Genomic DNA, 21336 nt, shown 5'->3' with positions numbered 1-21336 from the left:
GCAATCATAGGAAGAATTAATATAGGATTTGCTTCCCACCTCTTGGAAAAACACTGAGACAAACCACAGAAAGAAATAGTAGGAATTAGCTACAGTCCTCAATGCTGCAAACAAGTGGACGAGAATAGGAGAACCAGAGATTCAAACAGACCACAAGGCAGAACACTCCATAGCTGTCATTGATACCATTGAGATGAAGCAGGAAAGGTTGACTGATGAAGGCAACTCCAGTGCTGAGTGTTGATGGCAGAGGAGAGTAAATGGGTAAGCAGAAGTCTCTCCTACATGCTAGACACCCTTTAGATTCTTCCCTTGGGTGGACATAATGAGGCACCAGTGGGCAGGAAATCCTAGCTAAATAATTTGCTAAATCTCAATTCCAGTTCCACAAGGTCCTTTGTTGAAAGAGCTAATTTGGAATTCATTGAAGGATAAAAATCTAACATACTTACAAAGCAATAATTGGTAATGTATATTAATTGTGTTATTTGAATTTCATGTTAAATTCATGTGTGAACTGTAGGGATAGTGTTGTATGGGGGAAAAAAGAACATTATAATTTACAACCTGTTAACTAGTTCTCAATTTTTTAAAAATTTTGTAATTATATTTATGTACAGAAAACTTAGTGTACATTTATTTAATCCAGTTTAGTGGTGAGGTCTTTAGCCTTTGCCTTTTCCAGTTTGGCAATTCGAGCCACGGACTTAGGACTCAGGGTGTTGCCTTCCCAATGGAGGCGGATCTCGTTATATCTGTCATTATAATTGGCCCTAATAGCTTCCGCCAGCTTAGCCAGAGCACCCTTGTCTTCTGAGTTAACCTGTGTGAAGGCAACAGTAGTGCATGTCTTCCTATGGACCAGGTGCCCCAGCCTGACCTTTCCCCTTGATGATGCGGTAGGGCAACCTCATCTTTCGACACAAGGAAGGCAGAAAAACCACAAGCTCATCATGGGAAATCACCACCAGCTGAGCCTTCTTCTTCTCCACCAAGGTGGTGACTGTATTGACTCCTGCTCGGAGGACAGGTGTTCTCTTAGTTGGGACGTCCCCTTTGTCAGCAGCTTTCTTCTCAACACAGGTCAGTAGCCTTTGCTTCTTCTCTTGCTTTGTCTCTGGCCTGTACTTGTAGACAAGCTTAAGCAGCTGTGTGAGTAGTTGTTTGCCTGTCCCTGGACTGGGTGAACTGGTTAATGGCAGGAGGTTCTTTGAGCTTATAGAAGATAGCTCTTTGCCGCTGCAACTTGATGTAGTGGGGCCATTTGACGAAGCATGTGAGATCTCTTTTGTGTTGGATGTCCTGCCCAATGTCGAAGTTCTTGGGCCTTTTCTTGAACAAAGGATTGACCACCTTTTTGGCCTCCTGTTTCTTGACGATGGTGGGGGCCAGGGCCACCTTCTTCCCCTTGGCCTTCTTTCCTTTGGGCACCTTGCTTAACTGGAGGAGAGAGAGTTTCTTAATTTTGATCATTGATTTTTTACAAATCTCATTAAAAATTGCCTTAACTTCACATTACTCACGGAGGTGTTTTATTTAATGACTACCAATAGAATTTAAGCTTCCTGGGTTTATTTGATTCTGTGATTTTTAGATGAGCGATTTAACATATTTTGTTTTTAAAACAATGTAATATGCTTTAAAAAATTACATACAGAAGCTCATGAAACAACCAGTTACATTCAGGAATGTTGGATCAATCTGTTTGCTTGCAGACATGTAAGCCAAGAGGAAAGGCTTTCTTTAGTAGTAGCACATTGTAGGAGGAATGTTTGCAAAGGAGTTGTTCTTATAGCTTATTGTAGGAGGACATCTTTGCAGTAGATTGTTCTTATAGCACACTGTAGGAAGAGTGTTTTCAATGTAGTTGTTCTTATAGCATATTATAGGAAGAAGTATTTTTCATGGAGTTGTTCTTATAGAACTTGTAGGAGGAAGTAGAATTGTTTTCTGTCTTGTACAGAATTATTGCATTTTTACTGAAGTGGGAGAAAACATAATTACTTTTTCCCAGAATCAGAAGAACATTGTGAGAACAGGAGAACATTGCGACCTATTGTCTTAACAATGCTTTTCTCCATGAGGCTTATGATATATTGGGAAAACTACACAGTAGTTATTAAATAACTCAGTTTTGAAACTACTGAATAATTAGTCTAGCACATACATAGGGGTTGAGTGTCGGGCATATTAGCATCTGGGAATCTTGGCATTTTTCTGGAATGTTCAAATAAGAATCAAAGAGACATTAACAAAAATACTGGACTCTGAAACAAAATAAAATGTAGTAAAGGAATAAAAATATTGGAAGTTATGACTATAGACACAGACAAGAAAGACCTGAGGCTAACACTAAACTCCAACACCATGATTCTGGAATCTATTAAGCAGAACAATGTGTGGAACATTTGGAAGCAATCTGTGTGCTACATTATGCATTCACAAGCTAGTTATTTGGATGTTGTGGCACTTTTGGTCACTGGACTTTTGAAAAGATATAGACAAACTGAAAATGGTTGAGGGAGGATGAGAACAATAAGTGGTTAGATCATTGAGGCCTGGAGGAAGTTTAAAGAATAAAAAAAATTTAACACAGAGAAACACCCCGAGGAAAAGTCTGGTTGCTATGATTGGATGCATGAGCATCTTTCTAATATTAGAATCAATTAATAGTTTCCCCTTGGCAATGCTACCTAGAATAAAAAGGGGGTTAATAAAACAATCTTTTACATGTTTTTGATTCTGCCTTTCTTTTGTCTGTGATGGAAATGCTAGAAAGTCATCTATGTAATTCTTGGGAGGATAAGTCTCTCTAGAGAGCAGGTCCCCAGATATTTCTGAACAGAGTATTCTCCTTTGTAGCAAATAGACCAAATAGGTATCTTCTGAGTTTGGCTGCTATTAGAAACGAGATACTTGGTAAGTTATCTCTTACCATAAACAGTAAACTGTAAGGAAGAGATATCAAAGACTCGCAAAGGCTTGAGAAATACAAGAAGATCCAACTAAATCTACACAAGCCTATAAACAGTGGTTCTCATCTGCTAAGACACTGCTGGGGATACGTCTCAAACAGTACTAGCAGAGTCTGGGCCATGGCTGCCAAAAGTTATAGTTAATAATGACCAGTAGCAAATCTTCGAAATCCCTGCAATGCCAATTTTAAAATGCCATCCTTCTTGGGAGGTGCAAAGCTCAGTGGCTATGGCTGTCCAGTTGTCAACAGAGACACCATGTGGTAGGGAACAGCAATGGCAGCCAAGATAATGAAACCAGCTGTCCCAACCATAGGACACATAGAAAACTGGGTTTCTCTTGTAATCAGGGTATTTTGTACTGAACTAGAGATATAATTACATTCACAGTCCAAGGTAGAAGTGTAGCACAGAAAAGGACCACTATGTTAATAGTACATTTTAAAGAGAAAAGGAATGCCTTAAATTTAAGTTGAAAACATAATAATTTATAAATTAGTCATAAAAATCACTTCTAACATGTCTAGATTAAATTAAAGCTTCCCATTTTCAACTCCCATGCAATAGAAAGCTCTACTTAGAATTAATCATAACTGAAACTTTGGATTTATTGCTCTATTGATGGAAAGTCTGTCTCCCTTTCAAAATATAAATTCTATAAAAACACACATTTTTCAACTTGTTCCTTTACTGTAAACTCAGGTCAAGGGGGTTCCTAACATGCAGTGGATACATCATTTGTTATATATACATATCCAATAATTATCCAGAGACTACAGGCAAAACTTTATTCAATTTAACAGGAAAAATTAAGTGTAGTATTCAAATCCCTTCTCACAATGAAAATCCTACTTCCAATATACATAGCATATCTTTATAAATATTCAAAGAATTAATGTAATTAAGAACCAGCACTGTTAGACATAATTCTGTCAGGAAGCAGAAAAAGAAGTGTCTTAATCAGGGTTCTCTAGAGGAACAAACATGACAGAATGGATGTCTCTGTGTGTGTTTGTATGAAGGGAATTTATTAGAGTGGCTTACAGGTTGTGGTCTAGCTAGTCCAACAATGGCTGTCTACCAATGGAAGGTCCAAGAATCCAGTAATTGCTTAGACCAGAGAGGCTGGATGTCTCCACTGGTCTTCAGTATACTCCAGAATCCTGGAAATAGGCTGATTTCAGTGAAGGCATGACACTTGCCAGCAAGAATGAAAACAAGCAGACAGAGAGAGTCAGCCTTCTTGTTCTTTGCCCTTTATACAGGCTACCAACAGAAGATGTAGCACAGGTAAGGAGGACCTTCCTACTCAAGTGATCTGAATTAAAGGCATATCTTCCTACTTAAAAAAGTCCTGATTCAAAGTGGGTCTCCCCACTTTAAATGATTTCATTAAGGAAAAAAAATCCTCACAGTTATACCCAACTGCTTGGGTTTTAGTTAATTCCAGATGTGATCAAGTTCCCAACCAAGAATAGCCACCATAGCAGGTATGGTTCCTATTTTTATTAGGTTAATATTCAAATCTTGATTTCAAATCCTAGTAAGGAAATTACAAGGGAAGTTACAGACTACTCTTGGGCATAAATGCAATTTGGCATGCTTTACAATTATATAAATTCCAATGCCAGATGAGGTTTTTCCATATGCAAAGTGAGTTTAATATTGCAAACATGACATCACTTCAATTTATTAGATGAAGGAAGAAGAAGGGAGCCAAGAAAAATGGCATGGCTACCCTGATAAGACTTAGAAAAATGTTAGAGCAAGTGCAATATTGATCCATGATAAAAATTCCAAAATATTAGGAATAAAGAAAGACATATTGATCTATAAGCAAATAGATTTACATAAAAATAACCTACAACATTTATAGGGGCAATTTTAAAAAATAAAAAATTAAACAGTTATGAAAATGGAAAACATTTCCTCAAAACCAGTAACAATTTAATTGAAATTTAAAGATTCACTTTCAATATACTATTCAATATTTTGCTTAGAACTACTGACACTATAATTAGTAAAATAAGTTAAGAAAAATGACCCAGTAATCAGAAATAATGGAGATAAACAAAGCCATTATTTATAAATATAATAATTGTATGGCCAGAAAACATGAAAAAATTACTATTATAATCACATTATGAATTTCTCAAGCATAATGGACAAATGTTCAATATGCAGAAACAATTTGCATTATGATAACAAGACAACAAACATAAAATGAAAAATAACAAATGATAATACTATATCATATTCAATAAACATCAAATATCTATAATCAAATGTACCAAAACCTATATATATATAGGCATGATGTATACTTATTGAATGGTACAATGTTTGAAGGCACAATATTAAAAAAAAAAAACAAATTTCTTCAAAGTTTTCATAGATCCTATATAAATCACAACAAAAATCCCAAAGGTTGTATTTTTTAATCTTAAAATTGATGACAGTGTGTAGTGGTGTACATCTTTAATTTCAGTATTTGGGAGGCAGAGGCCAGTGAATCTCTGTGAATTTGAGGTCAGGTTAGTCTATGTAGTGAGTTCTAAGTCAGCCTGGACTATATTGAGAGATCCTGTCTCAAATGAAAAGCTGTTTTAAAACATATGCAGATGAATTCAATAGTCACCAGGGCAAGGCTGATGAAGATAAGTGAAAGTAGATCCTACTAAATTCCAAGAAGTATTCTAAAGATACAGTAAGTAAGTCAACATATCTCTATACAGGTATATTCTAGTTTGGAACAGATCTAAAAGCTCTCTCTCCTCCTCTTGTTAGACTGTTAATAAATGTCCTGAGCTACATGTAGTCTATTTTGCCCTTCCAAAGGAAGAGCTTCTTCTCCCATCTAACAATGCTGCTTGAAGCTGATCATCTTCAATTCTCCTTTGAGAATCATTTCAGTTGAAGACAAGTGGTCAGTCCCTCTTCTAAATAAGCCTGCACCTATCACAAGGACAGAAAGACACAGCCACCCACTAATGTGGGCAACTCTGGAAGGCTCCAAACTTATTCATCGAGTCCACGAAAGCTTTTGTAGAGATGGATTGTCAGAATATCTTCTATTTCTGATGCCACTTCTTTTCAGTTCCATCTATACTTAAGTGGAATCCCAAGAGTACTTCATATGTCTGGCAAGCTCATCTTTGTCTCAGAGTTTGCTCTACATAAAAGCAAAATTGCAGCAGCTAGTGCCATGTCTCTGAAAAAAAAAAAAAAAGCAGATGCTAGAATTCACTTCCAGAGTCCAGTCATTTGTTAGCTGATGGAGGACAGCAGGCTTCTGCAAAGGCAACCACATAGTAAGTAGTTCTACTTGCACCTGTAGGGCCAGATGTGATGCTCTTCAGGATGGCAAGACAACAGGTGCTTGATATGTGGCCACTCATTCTTCTGTGTGTTCTTTTCCATCTTTACCTACTAGGAGGGTCATAAAAAAAAACCTTGCAATTAATTAGAATAATCAGAATGTTCACAGACATTTATAATTTTTTCTTGGATTGTGTTAATTCTCTTATACTGTTTTATGATTCAGTTCAAGAAAATCTGCATCCTTACATACAGCACAGAACAGAAATTATATTGTTCAATTGGTTTGCTATCATTATCTTAATTGGAATGTATATGACATAAGTGACTAATGGTTAAAAGCCTTCCTACTATTTGCAATGAAACACAGATTACACTCACACATTTATCACAACACTAACGTTTTCAAGGGTCAAGAGGTCCTTTACGCTTAGAAGTGAGAAAAAAATTGTTTTCCTTATCTCCTATTCTAATGAAGTACAATCCTGGGTAGATTCATTTCCATTAAAAAACGTACTACATGCTAAACCAAAAGATGGTAAAAGAAGATTTTACCATTGTCTTAGCAAGTAACACAAGAATCTTCTGCCCTACGGGTATGACCTATAGAAAAAAAAAAAAAAAGGATTCTTTTGCCCCCTCAGTAATTTATTTCTTTATTCATTTTACAGCTTAATTGAAGCTCCCCCTCCCTTCTCTCCTCCTAGTCCCACCCTCACACCCCTTTCCCCCCAGGAAACGGTTCTTAAGAAGATTCTATGTTCTTTAAATATAGTCTGTGATTTCTCCCTTATTCTAGTTAATTCATCAATAGTTTAAAAAATCTGATGAGTTTATGAGCCTCTGAGAAGACGACATCACATGGAACCTCAAGATTCTACAGCAAAGCTACACCATCTCCACTGGATAATTTGATGCCTTTGAAAAGCAGCCCCTGGCTTGGTGTGTCTAAAATGTTAACAGTCTAGACACATACTAGAGTGCTGTAAGTGATTATGTGGTAAGAACTGCTCATGATAAGACAAGTTCTTCAAAATCAACCATGAAATGAAGTCTACCAACAATCCTTTGTGAATTAGAATTGGTACATTTTGCAGACCAAGTATTGGACATGTTTAAAAGCTCAAGCTGGTACTTGAGGTTTACCCCATGTCTTAGATAAAGTTTCTATTGCTGTAATGAAACTCCGTGACCAAACAAAAAGGGAAGAAGGGGTTTATTTGTGTTACACTTCCAGATCATAGTCCATCATTGAAGAAAGTCAGGATAGGAACTGAAACAGAGCAGGATACTGGAGGGAGGGGCTACTGCAGAGGCCACAAAGGACTGCTGTTTACTGACTTGCTTCACATGGCTTGCTCAGCCTGCTTTCATATAGAACCCAGGACTATCAGACCCACACTCAATGGTCTGGGCCCTCCCCCATTAATACTAATTGAGAGAATGCCTTACAGCTGCATCTCATGGAGGTATTTCATTAACTGAGGCTTTTTCCTCTGGGATGACTCTAATTTGTGTCAGTTGACACACAAAACCAGACAGTACACCCTAGTTAGCTTGAAATGTCAACTTGATACAGCCTGGAAGGAAGTCTTACCTGAGCAATTGTCCTGATCAGACTGCTCTACAGATATGACTGTTGGAGAGTGTCTTAACCTTCCTTTATACAGGATACCAGACCTCTAGAAGTGGTGCCACTCCCAAGGCACGTGGTCGAGGCTATCTATATAAGAAAGCTAAAAAGCATGAGTCTGCAAGTAAGCCAAAAACTCAGCTTTCTGGTAAAGTTTCCACTTTAGGTTTCTGCTTAAGTTCCTTCCCTGACTTCATTTGGTGATGACCTGGAAATATAAGTCAAATAAATACTTTCCTCCTTTGAATTGCTTTTGATGACAGTGTTTGTCACAATAATGGAATGGACTGAGAACAATGATATAGCTCAAGACCCTATGCTTTCAATGGCTTCTTCACAGTCCTCTCTGTTCACACTCATTGCTAAATTGGTTGTCCAGAGGAGTAAAAGTGTCAAGGTTTATTCTGGGTTGGTCTATCCTTGGAAGTGAAGGAAATCATTGTAATGAACAAAGCTTTGGGGAAGTACCTGCTTGTTAACTCTGCATGAGCAGAGAAATAACTAGAGTGGGATTTCTATGGAACAATGGTCAGTAGCAAATGGCTTGCCCAGCTAGTCAGTAATTTAGAGAGGAAAGAACTGGAGATTTGAGGAAAGTCTCTGGGAAAGCATTTTAATTGGATGCACAGAGAGGAGAGCCATGTATGAATTATCTCAATATCACATGTGAGTTTCCACCAAAGAACACCCGTAAAGAAAGAAGGAACAAGTAAGTGGACATGGTTTTTCATCTCGTTAACTCCAGCCAGCCTCTGTCACTGTGACATCCCAGGGCTGCATAGTCTATTCATGAAGAAAACAGTGATAGTGGATGGAGTTAATTATGGCTTGGCCCAGAGGTTTGGGCTCCATTTTTCAGGATGGAATTACCCTTCTATCAGATGCCTATGGTTCAAAAAATAGAATCCAAATTCATCATCTTTAGAATCTTCTCCTCTGAAGAACTCTAGGAGTTACTGGAGTGATGTTGGCTGCATAAAGAACCTGTCAAGGGGAAAGGGTCATGGCGGATTTGACAGAAAAACTACATATTATAATAAGAGTTTATTTTTTCTGTATGTAGGGCATGAGCAAACACGATTGATGTGCAATTATCAACTATTTGGTCCAACAGCTTGATATCTTTTGTAACACTGCTACAGATCATGTGACACACTCTATGACAAAGATTTTGTATGTCCATACTATGATCAAGAAACTGTCCACAACGATTAAGCAGAGTGATGGTTTGTGTATGCTTGGCCCAGGGAGTGGCACTATTTGGAGGCCTAGCCTGTTCTGTGCCCCTTTTTGAGTCCCCTTTGTCCGTGAAAGAGACAAGTGAGGCAGTGTTCGGGTGGTTATTACAGCGAGGCTTTATTCTTGTATCAGCAGAAGTGGAAAGACCCAAAGCCCGGGAAAGGCATTGCTATATGTACCCTAGAGTGGCGTGTTCACTTCTGATTGGCTGTTCACTCATCACCCCATATTACGCCCCGGGATGGGCAGTGACTTTGGCGCCCTTTTGCCTTTTGCACCTGCGCAGTTAGTTGTTTACTTGTGGGAGCACAGGATGCCCACACCATCTTGTAATGGCGAATGTTGTCACGCTCACTGCGGCTCCTAACACTAGCCTTGTTGGAGTAGGTGTGTCACTGTGAGAGTGGGCTTTAATACCCCAGCCCTAGCTGCCTGGAAGGTAGTATTCTGCTAGCAGCTTGCAAATGAAGATGTAGAACTCTCAGCTCCCCCTGCACCATGCCTGCCTGTGTGCTGCCATGCTCCCACTTTGATGATAATGGACTGAACCTCTGAATCTATAAGCCAACCCCAATTAAATGTTGTCCTTATAAGAGTTGCCTTGGTCATGGTTTTACAGTAGTAAAACCTTAACTAAAACAAGCAGATTACATAATTTAAGAGTAAAGAAATGATGACTATCAGCTGTACATCTAAGGCCATCTTCAAAATCCAGGACAGTAGTGTTTATCTCACTAAGATTCCACTTCTAAAATTACCAGGAAGAGGGTGCTTCTTAGAATCCTGGAGAAAGTAGATCTATGTTGTATAGGAGTTATACTCAGGGTCATGGCCCCTGCTTCAGAAATTACAAATTGATCCTCTCTCCTCTGGTAGTAGTAATGATTGAAAATGGCTTTTAGTTGTCAATCCTCATTGAATAGGATAGTCTTAGCCAAAGGCGAGATCTCTGTAGAAGGCTATGCTTCTTTTTAAGGTCTGTACCCAAGGGCTGAAGAGCATCTTCAAGAACTCAGCTTCAGACCTTAGCTTCAGAGTGCCTGGTATGGTTCACTGATGTTGTCATTGGTGCTGCATTTCAATCTCACTTCCCTTTATATATCCAGTCTCAACTCTCTGTCCAGTCTATTCTTCCCCTGGTACTGATACTGATCCTAGGAACATTCCACAACCAACCATTGATCTGCTTAATTCCATCTCATTATCTGCTTCCCAGGAAACACAGCCTATACAAACACTACTATTAATAAGTCAAATATCTATATGATAAACATATATATTTGGGGTAGATGACATTTTAATGAATGAGACTAGTTGAAATGTCTGCCAACTGAGAAAATAGTGTTTTGTCCCTAACTTGAATATCACACAAATGTTAGTATCAGATGACTTTGTGCAAAAACATTAAGGATAAACTAGAAATATTTTTAGGAGGAAAGAAGCGAGCACATTTGACTGATATTCCCTAAGTAGGATGCAACAGACACTAGTGATACTGTAAAAAAAATATTAAGAAATAGACCATTTAATTTTTAGGACTTCTGATCACTGAACATTTAAAAGACTTGAAAGACAAGCCAAGAATGTTGACTAATTTGTGTGGTAGAGGCATGGATCAGAAATTCAAGGTCTTCTATTATGTAGTATGTTTGAGATCAGCTTGAAGTACTTCATACTCTCTCATCAAATCAAACAAAAAAAAACAAAAAAGCATCAAAAATCAAAAATAAATAATCATTAAGGATGTAATAACTCTTTCCATTTATTCAACATATCTTTAGGAATATCAGGTTACCTCATGGGCCAGGTGACAGACAAGCCAAATTTGATTCATCCTTTCCTTTTTTAAATGTGGAAGTATGAAATGTTCTGGAATCTTAGAATAATGCAGGTAGAACTCAGATTATATTCTGAGAAGAAAGTAGCTTTCTCTTAATGGGTCTGAAAGAAGACCCCATAGCACATGAAAGAAAGGAAGTTAGAAGTATTTTACATTTCAAGAGAGGGCAAAGCCAATGATGATGTAAGAGTGTGCTGCATGTCAAGATTTTTTTCAGGGAGATGCAACATATTTACCCCTCAAAGATAGCAAGCAAGCTTGTGACAGACCAAAGTATGGAAGCCACCAGAGACCAAAGAACAGTTAGGTGAAACTGTGAGTTTCATTTGGGGTTACTTATTGGAATGTGTACAGTGTACAGGTAAGGGGTTACTTAGAAGAGCAGAAATGACTTAAAGACAGCTGCATCACCAGTGTCCACCCTAGTATCGGTTACAACTCACAAATGCGGTTGAGAAAATGGTGATCACAGGGCAAGATCTTACCCAGCTAAGTTTATTCTAGAAACTTACAAAGGCAGGCAGATCTCTGTATTAATTGCTATGTTCAAAAAATATACTTGCTGTCTTAGGTCATAAATTGTTGATTCATGGGATAATCTAAAGGGAATATAGGGTAAATGATTAAATTGATATGTAAATAAAAGATAGGGGTTTTGATTTTTTTGTCTGCAAGAGATAAGATAGCAGAGAAGTATTATAGTTTTACACACACACACACACACACACACACACACACAAACCTGTGGAGTCATTGAATATTGGTCATCTGTCTGAACATGAGACATGCTCTGAGTGATTGTGTAGCTATTGGCGTCAGTGATCAGTTTGTGGAAAGAAATCTATAGTCTTGGCAACAGCCTGTGTTGTTTTGGATTTACTGGGATGCCTTTGGCCAACAACTCAATTAGATGTAACCCAATCTCAATATAGGAATCTTCATTTGGTGATAAGAGATGGCCAACTGGGACTCTGTCTCCCCTAGCATTTAGTGATTTTTTTTTTCTGATCTTCATATATTTATATATTTTAGAAGTTTCTACTGTATTGTTTCTGTACTACCCTCAAATGTCCCTTAATCTTAGCTATTTCTTGCTTGTCACTAACGGAGTCATACTGGAGGAACAAAACCTGGTTGTTATTAATTGTGTTTTGTTCTAGCTTGTAGGCTTTGAGGATTTGGAAGATTGTAATTCTAGATCCTAATATCTGGTCTTATCTTTGTTGTGTGGGTGGTTTTTTTTCTTGATTTTTATTTTCTGTGTCATTCTTAGAAGAGTGTAGTAGCTGTCAGTTGTCTAGTAGAAAAATTTCTGTGGTCCTAATAAGTGTGTCCACTAGGGGTTCTAGGTAAAATGTGTTTCTGGATTGTTTTAGTTAGGGCTTCTATTGCTGTGATGAAATACCATGACCATAAAGCAGTTGGGGAGAAATTGCTTATTTAGCTTGGACTTCCATATTACTGTTCAGTATTGAAGGAAATTAGGACGGGAATGCAAACAGGTCAGGATGTTGGAGACAGGAGCTGATGCAGAGGCCATGTGGAAATGCTGCTTACTGGCTTAGTTCTCATGGCCTGCTCAACCTGCTTTCTTATAAAACCCATGAACATCTGCCTAGGAATGGTACCATCCACAATGGGCTGGGCCCACCTGCCTAGATCACTAATTGAGAAAGTGCCTTAAAGATGAATCCCACAGAGGCATGTCCTCAACAGAAGCACCTTTCTTTCTGATGATTGTAACTTAGTTCAAGTTGACACACAAAACCAGTCAGCACATGGATATTGGTACTTCAGACTTAGGAATGAGGAATAGGCTGAGGATAGTGAAGGAGCTTCACAAGAAAGAAAGCAGGGTTTCCCACCAGGTTCTGCTTAATTGGTCAGTTTGAATGGGGGAAGAAAGTGAGGAAAGGCCATAGCAGGTCAACTTTAGCATTGAGATGACACTGTGGATTTTGACTTGGAGGAATGGAGGAAGATGTGAAGATTTTTAGTTAGCCTACTTACTTTCTTGTTCAGAGTGGCCTGTAGGCTCCCAGGGAGTTCCTGTTGCTATCTGGTGGTGGGATAATGTAAGGAGTATGATGGAGGTGTGGAGAGTAGGCTCTCAATAGTTCACTCAAGATAGGGGCAAGGAGAAGAGAGGCCTCGGGAGTTGTCTCCTGCAGAGCTAGGGATAAAACTGCCAGAGTGAATTTGATGGAGATGGGGGAAAGTTGAAGATATGGTGTTAGGTTTACAAATTTCCCTGACAAAATTGGTCTGTGGATTCCCTGGAGTGCCTTCTGTTAGGAACTCCAGAAAAAGCAGGGGAACACAAAGCAAGGAGTGAGGGTGTCTTTTAGGAGGAGAAGATCTGTGGGAGCCACTAGAGATGGGTGCAGGAGGGGTAGGGAAGGTACAGCAGGTATTCTGCTATAGAGCTTGGAGTGAGACTGAGGGTTTGAACTTAGAAATAAAAGGGAAGGGGAAGATCTGCAGTTAGCCTACCTGCTTCCCTGGCTAGAGTGGGTCTGTGAGTACCCAGGGAGGGCCTGCAGTAGTTGGGGGCTGAGATTAGGCAAGGACTGAAGGGAGGGAGAAAGGAGAGGAAGGAAGATCTGCAAGCTAGGGGAGAGCACAGAGAAGCCCAGACTCAAGGCACCATTCTGTTTAGTTGCATATGCCACAACTGTGATAAAATAGCATTGCATCAGTTAAATGATCCAGACTTTAGGATTTTGTTAGAAATAGGAAACTAATAAAGTATCAAAATGTTCTTATTACTGGGAAGTAACAGTAAGAAGGGAAAAGACAGTACTAACAAAGGCAGCTGGATCATACACTGTTCTTCAAAGTCAAAAGGCTTATTATCCAATTTTTTCCTTTTTAGGTTAATACTAATTAATTTATTAATTTATTGCTAGTTTTCAACAAAATATATAAATCATGAATGTTATAAAATGAACCAAGTGTAAATATGTACCTATTTCTTGATTCTTTGTATTATCTCCACAGGTAAAAAAAATGAATTAAAAACTCAATTTACTTATTACACTTTGTGGAAGGCAATCTATTTGTTGAAAAAAGTCACCCCAGTAAAGGACTTTTTAACAGAATATAATATTTCTGTTGAATGTCCCCTATCTATCAACAATACGCATTGTTTTATTTACTGTTTGCATTATTCTTTCCTGACCCAGCTGACAGATTCTTCCTTGAGCAGAGAAGAAAAGTACTCAAGAAGTTTTATTCATTTATTTATTCATTTAATTATTTCTTTAATTTCACAGGATAAAAGTATTTTGTTAAATAGGGCAAATTATTTTTTCAAAGACCTTATCTTAAAAGAGATTTATAAAGTAAATGAATAAATAAAAAAGATAGCTGCTGACTGTGCAAGAATCGGGAAGGAACACAGTATTCTAAAATGGGAAATGTCGCACAGTGTTCTTGTGGACAGGAGAGTCTGAGACTCAGAAAACATTCCAGGTAGGATTGCAGGGTAATATTTTTGCTGTCAGAAGAGCTAAAAAAAAGTATATTCTCCATAATAATCATGATTTCAAAGGCCTACGTTGGAGGATAGATTTGGCTTGTGGAAGGAGAATAAAGAACCAGTGAACCAAAGCATAACAGGGGATGTAGCAAGTGGCTTGTAATTCTTTGGGAAATGGAATAGGTAATGATGGTTTTTAATAGAAATAATAAAAAGTGGGCCTTGGAAAGGTGGCTAGGTCATGATGTTGCCATCATGACCAACTGTTCTCTGAGAAAAGACAGAAATGTTATTCTTTCAATTCTTTGAGGGTGCAGTGAAAAGAAAGCACTGCTTGTAAACCAATATGAAGGCTCCCATCAGACATTACATCAGGCAGAACTCTAACCTTGGACTTCACAGCTTTAGCATGGTAAAAAAAGAAATTGTTTAAGCTACATTCTCTATAGGATTCTACTATATCAATCTGAACAAAGACATATGCATCTAGATGGCAACTGAAGTGGCCAAAATGTATGGAATGAAGAGAAGGGTTCTGTACAGTGAGCTGGGCTGAAGACCTAAGAACAGAAAGGACCTACTGCAACTCAAAACTGAAAGGAACAATCAACGAGATAAAAGAAAAAAATAGCTAAGGAAAGCAGAGTAGGCAAAAATGAAGACTTTTAGAGCAACAAGCAATAACATAAGGTATCAATAAATCAGAGAAGTAAAAGAAAAGATGTGTACATCTCAGAGGTGCTGGTAGGAGGAGTCTGAACTGGAGGACATAAGATCATCTTATATTCAAGAAATGTAAACAGACCAGTAAACAAGTGAAGGTCAGGAAAGGCAGAAAAAGATTTCTACATTCAAGTGATAAAACCCTTGGTGTCCAATGATGTCATTAGAAAAAGCGGATATGAAGGTTAAATTAGGGAGAGAAATGATGCCTGTCTGCCTCGCTTGAGACATGATGATACTTGAAGCACAGGGGAAAAAAACCAAAGAGTTTTTAATTGTCTGGCAGCAAATAAGTACAGTTCATATGACAAATAGACTTATTCAGAGCACATCAGAAAATTTCTAATCTCTTCTCTTCTATTTTGTCACCTGCTTTTTGTGTGGAAGTGTGGGAAGATTGTGAATATGTGAAATAACTATGGAAAACATGAAAAAAAAACCACACTAAGATTGATGAGCAAATATAGGGTTCCTCTACTATAATTCATTGGAACTTTAATGATGGCTTATTAGCCTCTCTACAGTTTGCAAATGAAAAAGCTAACTCAAAGCTATTGGAGTTGTGTTGTAAGAATGGAGCAGAAAGACAAGGCACTGGAATTCACACTATCGGTTAGAGAGCTATTCCTTTAATCATCCCACCACGGTTTATAGTCTTTTCTGTGTCAATGAAGCAAAACAAAGTAAAACAAAGCCAAACAAAACAAAACACACACACACACAATTATCATGCCAGTTTTCTTGTCTTCTCTCTGGGTTTGGCTCAATTCTGGTCTCTTCTTCGCTCAACCAGTTCTTTACCTCCATCCTTCCTTATCACTATCCCTGGAGATTCTGATTCATTATGATCTCTGTCATCCCTTGTCCTCCTTCTCTGTGGCAACATTCTGCCTATGCTCAGGTACATGTTATTCTGAGAAAACTATTTCAATTCCATCAATCATCATCACCTTCTTCTTCTTCTTCTTCTTCTTCTTCTTCTTCTTCTTCTTCTTCTTCTTCTTCTTCTTCTTCTTCTTCTTCTTCTTCTTCTTCTTCCTCTTCCTCTTCCTCTTCCTCTTCCTCTTCCTCTTCCTCCTCCTCCCTTTCTCCTCCTCCTCTTCCTTTTCTCAACTATGTTCACAGAAGCTTTATTTTTAATAGCTAGAAACTGGAAACAACCAAGATGTCCCTTTACTGATGAGTGGATAAAGAAAATGTGGTATATTTAAAAATGGAATTTGCCAACAAATGGATGGAAGTGGAAAAGATAATTCTGAGTGAAGTAACCTAGACCCAGAAAGACAAATCTGTTATGAACTCACTTATAAGTAGATTTTAGCTGTTAAGTAAAGGGTAACCATGCTACAGTCCACAGTCCCAGAGAAGCTAAGTAATAAGGAGAGTTCAGGTGAAGACACATGAATCTCTCTGCAAAGGGGAAATAGAATAAATATCTCAGTTGAACAGGAGTCTAGAGAGGTCAGGTGGGGAAGAGGAGGGATCAAGCTGGGGAGGATGGAGGGACAGAGTACTAGGAAAGAACTGAATTCAGGAGGGTATCTCTGGGACAAGCTAGAAACACAGTATAATGAAAACTCCCTGGAATCTGTGAAGGTGCTAAGACTCTTAGCACTGGGGAGATGAATAGCCTGAACTGGCCATTTCCTGTAACCAGGCACAACTTTCAGCAGAGGGATTAGGAAGCCAACCTAGCCACAAAGCTTTTGACTACAATTTGTCCTCCCTGCAAGATGTGCTGAGGTAACAGTGTTGAAGAAATTGTGAGAGTGGCCAACCAATGAGCATTCCAGGCTGAGATTAATGCCAACAGAGGGATCCCATCCTGATACTGCCTGTAGAACCAGGAACCAGAGACTGGATAGACAAAAGATCTAGGATAGAATCAAACAGAAATGGAACAAAATCCACGAAATGAAATGATTCCTAATGATATTCCATACTCAAAGATTGGTGCCTAGTCCAATTGTCATCAGAGAGACTTCACTCAGAAATTGATGGAAATAGATGCAGAGACCCACAGCTAAACCTTAATTGGAGCTTGGGAAATCCTGAGGAAGAAGGGAAGGAACGATTGTAGGAGCCAGAGGGGTCAAGAACACAACAAGAAAACCCACAGAATCAACTAACCTGGGCCCATAGTGGTTCAGAGACTGAACCACCAACCAGGGAACTTGCATGGGACTGACATAGGTCCTCTGAACATATATTACAGTTGTGGAGCTTGGTCTTTTGTAGGATTCTTAATAGTATCATCAGGGGCTGCCTTTGGGTCCCTTTCGTTCTACTGGACTTGTCTTATCTAGCCCTAGTAGGAGAAGAGGTACCAAGTCTTAACTGCAACTTGAGATGCCATGACTGTTGATATTCATGGAAAGCTGAAAGAAATGGAGAAGGAGTGAATGGGAGGCAGGGAAGGTATGAGAGAAAACAAGGAAGTGGACACTGTAGCCAAAATGCTAAACAAACAAACAAACAAACAAACAAATGGTTAAAAAGTTATATTGAAGAAAGTAGCCTTCTCAAACCGAATAAGCAATATATTTATTTGTTTCTAAGGCTTATTTAAAAAAGAGTAATAATATGTCATTTACATAGATGGTGATGTTTCTTTTATTAATTTTACTAAGGATTTAGATTGGATGTCTAAACTATCTAAGTGCTGCGGCATATCACAAAAATGCAATTGTACTTAGAACTTCAAGAAAATGATACAACCCAGATATTATTTGAGGTCCATACACTGTCAACTATAGATTGTTTATCTCTGTGGACAGAGCATGAGCACAGGTTAGTAGATATTAAGATGGGCCACATGATAGTTCTAAGCAGTACCCTGAGTGTTGACAGAATACACTCCACATATCGAAAAGCTATCTTGCTCATTTAAATCTCACTCAATTTATAATTGTAGTATCATAATTAATATAAAGTTTTCATTGAATGTGATTGCTATTCTATTATGTGATGATGTCAAATAGTAAATATTTTAAGGACCCAGGTTCCAAAGTCAGACATATGTAGGTACATCTTGCTCTAAGTTATTTATTAGCAAAGTGACTTTGGAAAAGTTGCATGATATCCTCTGATTTTCACCTAATAAATTACCACAGAATGAATGTGAATCTCATACAATTGTTGACGATAAAATAAATTGAAAGTACTGCACAATAATGAAAAGTAGCAGGTTATATACAACCTCAACCAATATGAAAGAAAATTTAATTTATGGAATCTCCATTATCATTCCTATGTTGAGCACAAAAGATTTCAGTAAAACAATTGCTGACATATTAGCTAATATTTCAGATGACTGTGGAGCTTTAAGTAACAGCCTGCTTGGCTTCATTTTTTCTGATGCACACAAACATGCATTTGCCTAGATAGTGAGTGAGCTGTTTTCTTTGCTTTGTCCATATGCAACTAAAAACAAACAAATTTGGGAGGGAGGATTCTTGAGATTAAACATAGGTCCTCACATGATGAAGCACAAGGAATAGTACTTGGTGACACTTGTCCTTAGATACACTGTGTCATGATATTGCAACAGCCATTAAAGCTGAAGTTCTAACTTCTTTTCTTGCTTTATTAATTTGGGTAATTTAATTTCTCTTTCTGGCCCATGATTTGTCCTAAAAAAGATAGTTCATAGTAAGTAGTGAAGTTTTTTATGTACAACACTAAAGATTTTTTTTTAGTTAGTATGGAATAAAGAAAATGCACCAGTTATTTGAAAGTGAGCTTCAGATGTAATCATATGATTGGAGAGTAGGTTAGATATAATCTTCTGTGTAAGGAGAGCACGTGGAAGTGACTGTGGATTACCAAATGCTATTCCCATTGTTTCAGTAAGGCTGGCTACTCATCATCTCTTGCTTTCCTTTACAGTTCATGAATAGTACTTAACAGAGGCTAACAGGCCCTTTGCTCTCAGCATCTTCTGTTGAAATCTTCTTCTTTATATTCATACTTCTTTCTTCTATTCTGAGAAATTTTAGAAAAAGATGATTCGTGAAAAATACATCTCAAGTAGCTGGATATATTCTTTTTGCTAATATTTGATGATTATAATGCCAAATGGACTGTAATTGACACAAGACTTCATAAATGATAACTATGTTGCAGGCTATCATTATGGAATGAGTCAGGTAGAATTGAGTGACAATGAAATAAATTTATACTTAATATTTTGTCTTTATTTTGAGACTACTTGAAAGGATGAGTAAAAATTGCCTTTTTCAAAGGCCAGCTGATATAATAATAACCTCTCTTATTCCAATATTCAATTTAAGATAACTATGTATATAATTAAGTTACATGACCAGGAAATATAAGATTGACATATTTTAAGGAAGGTTTATATACACATAGCATACGTTCGTTATTGATTGCTTTGAGATAGGCCTACAAAATTATCTTCAGCTAGTTGTAAATGAATGAGACAAAAAAGCAAAATGTAATATCTAACTAGGTTCCACATCTATCATTTTATGAAGCAAAGAGAAATAAACATACACACGAGAAAAAGTATTATTTGTGGCTCTTCCTCCTCTCTCTCTCTTTTTTTCAAATATTTAACCTCAATTAATCTGTTTGGTCCTGGAGAAGTTACCCAAATTATGTATGGTCATTTGCATTTTGCTTGAGAAATATCACTAGATAAAAAGTCAGAGAAGCTCCTGCTGTTATTGGGCTTATTATTCACTCTGAGGAGAAAATACAAAAATAGTAGTGTATTCATAGTATATTAGGATGTTTTATTAGCATTACCAGTATACTAGAATGCAATAAATAACATGAGAAAGAAAAAAGTCTAAAGTTATCAGAGATCCTTGGATGGAGGCAAAAGCTGAACTTTTAAATAATGTTTAATGAATGTCCATGAAGTGTTGATATTTCAGAAAGTAGACTGTGATATTAAAAAGTTAATACATGGCTTTCTGAGAGAAGATCATTTTGAACACAGGGAACAATTGCAGGCAAGCACCCAAGGTGGGACGAGGATTGAGAAAATCAGAGCAGCTGAAAAAGAGAAAAGTGGGAAGTGTAGAAAACAGAGTCACAGGTGCGTGTGGGAGTGGGGTGTAGAAGGTCTTACAGACAAATGTATGGACTTTTGGTCATAATGTCCAGGGGTCACATTTCCGGTATTCGAGCTAAGGACTGACATAATACAACATGAAATGCATTCCAGCATTCATGGTCCTCTGCTTCTTGACTTTTGATGAAATATGACCATTTGCCTGACATTACTGCCATCATTTTTTCCCCACCATGAGAGACTATATCCCCAGGACTGTAAGCCAATAAATTCTCTCCTTTAATTCATTTCTTGTTGAGTATTTATACACAACAATGATAAAAGCAATCAACACTACATAGACATAAGCACAGGCATAGGCATAGACATAGATATAAATATAAAACATAGGAAAAATTTGATGTTGAAAGAGCATTTGGATATATAGTGTCTAAAGCTCTGGAAAGAAGTCTAGTCCCATGAGGTAAATTTAGTAATCAACACAGTGTTTAAAAATGTGTAGATAGATGAGTAGACCAGGAATGGAGAAAGAAAATCTAGGAAAACAAGTAAAAAATTGACAGATTATAGAAAATAGACTACTTCCTGAGACTGTTTTAGAAGCTTCCTCAGCAGGGCTCCCAGGAGCACTAACCTGGGCAGTATCTTAGATAAGGAGACAGCAACACCTGCCCCAAACAGGGAGTAACTGGAACCCACTGGGATACAGGAACTTACTCCTGACCCTGACTCTGACCCTGAGCACTGGTTTCTTCCAGTCTACACTGGAGCACTGACAAGATCTTGGGCCTCAGCTCTAAACCCAGCAGCAGCACTCACTTTAAACAGTTCAGACACAACCAAGATAGTAGGAAAGGCAGGCTCCAGTCAGAGACAGCACAGGTAGTACTAAGGAGATCCAGATGGCAAAAGGCAAATGCAAGAACATAAGCATCAGCAACCCAGGGTACTTAGCATCATCAAAACCTAGTTCTCCCACATTAGAAAGTCCTGAATTCCCCATATCACCAGGAAAGCAAGATTCAGATTTAAAATCACTTCGAATGATGATGACAGAGGACTTTAAGAAGGACATAACTAACACTC

At 37.9% G+C, this 21336-nt stretch overlaps 1 protein-coding gene and 1 pseudogene across 7 annotated transcripts in view; one reads left to right on the top strand and one right to left on the bottom strand.

Moving 5' to 3' along the window:
- Positions 1-640: 640 nt before the first annotated feature.
- LOC117707348 (large ribosomal subunit protein eL8 pseudogene) lies at positions 641-1473 on the bottom strand (annotated as a pseudogene).
- Positions 944-21336, top strand: part of Glrb (glycine receptor beta) — a 99349-nt gene continuing 78956 nt past the window's right edge. For 5 of the 7 annotated variants that reach the window (XM_076932571.1, XM_076932570.1, XM_076932569.1 and 2 more), the window contains exon 1: positions 944-1083. The gene's annotated coding sequence lies outside the window, so the exon portion shown is untranslated. Of the gene's footprint in view, positions 1084-7092; positions 7279-21336 lie in introns of all 7 variants that reach the window. The other 2 variants (XM_076932572.1, XM_076932567.1) reach the window with 1 other exon arrangement.

Source organism: Arvicanthis niloticus, chromosome 4 (genome assembly GCF_011762505.2).
Source record: "Arvicanthis niloticus isolate mArvNil1 chromosome 4, mArvNil1.pat.X, whole genome shotgun sequence".
In the NCBI taxonomy this organism is placed as follows: domain Eukaryota; kingdom Metazoa; phylum Chordata; class Mammalia; order Rodentia; family Muridae; genus Arvicanthis; species Arvicanthis niloticus.
This window is presented reverse-complemented; position numbering and strand designations above follow the sequence as displayed.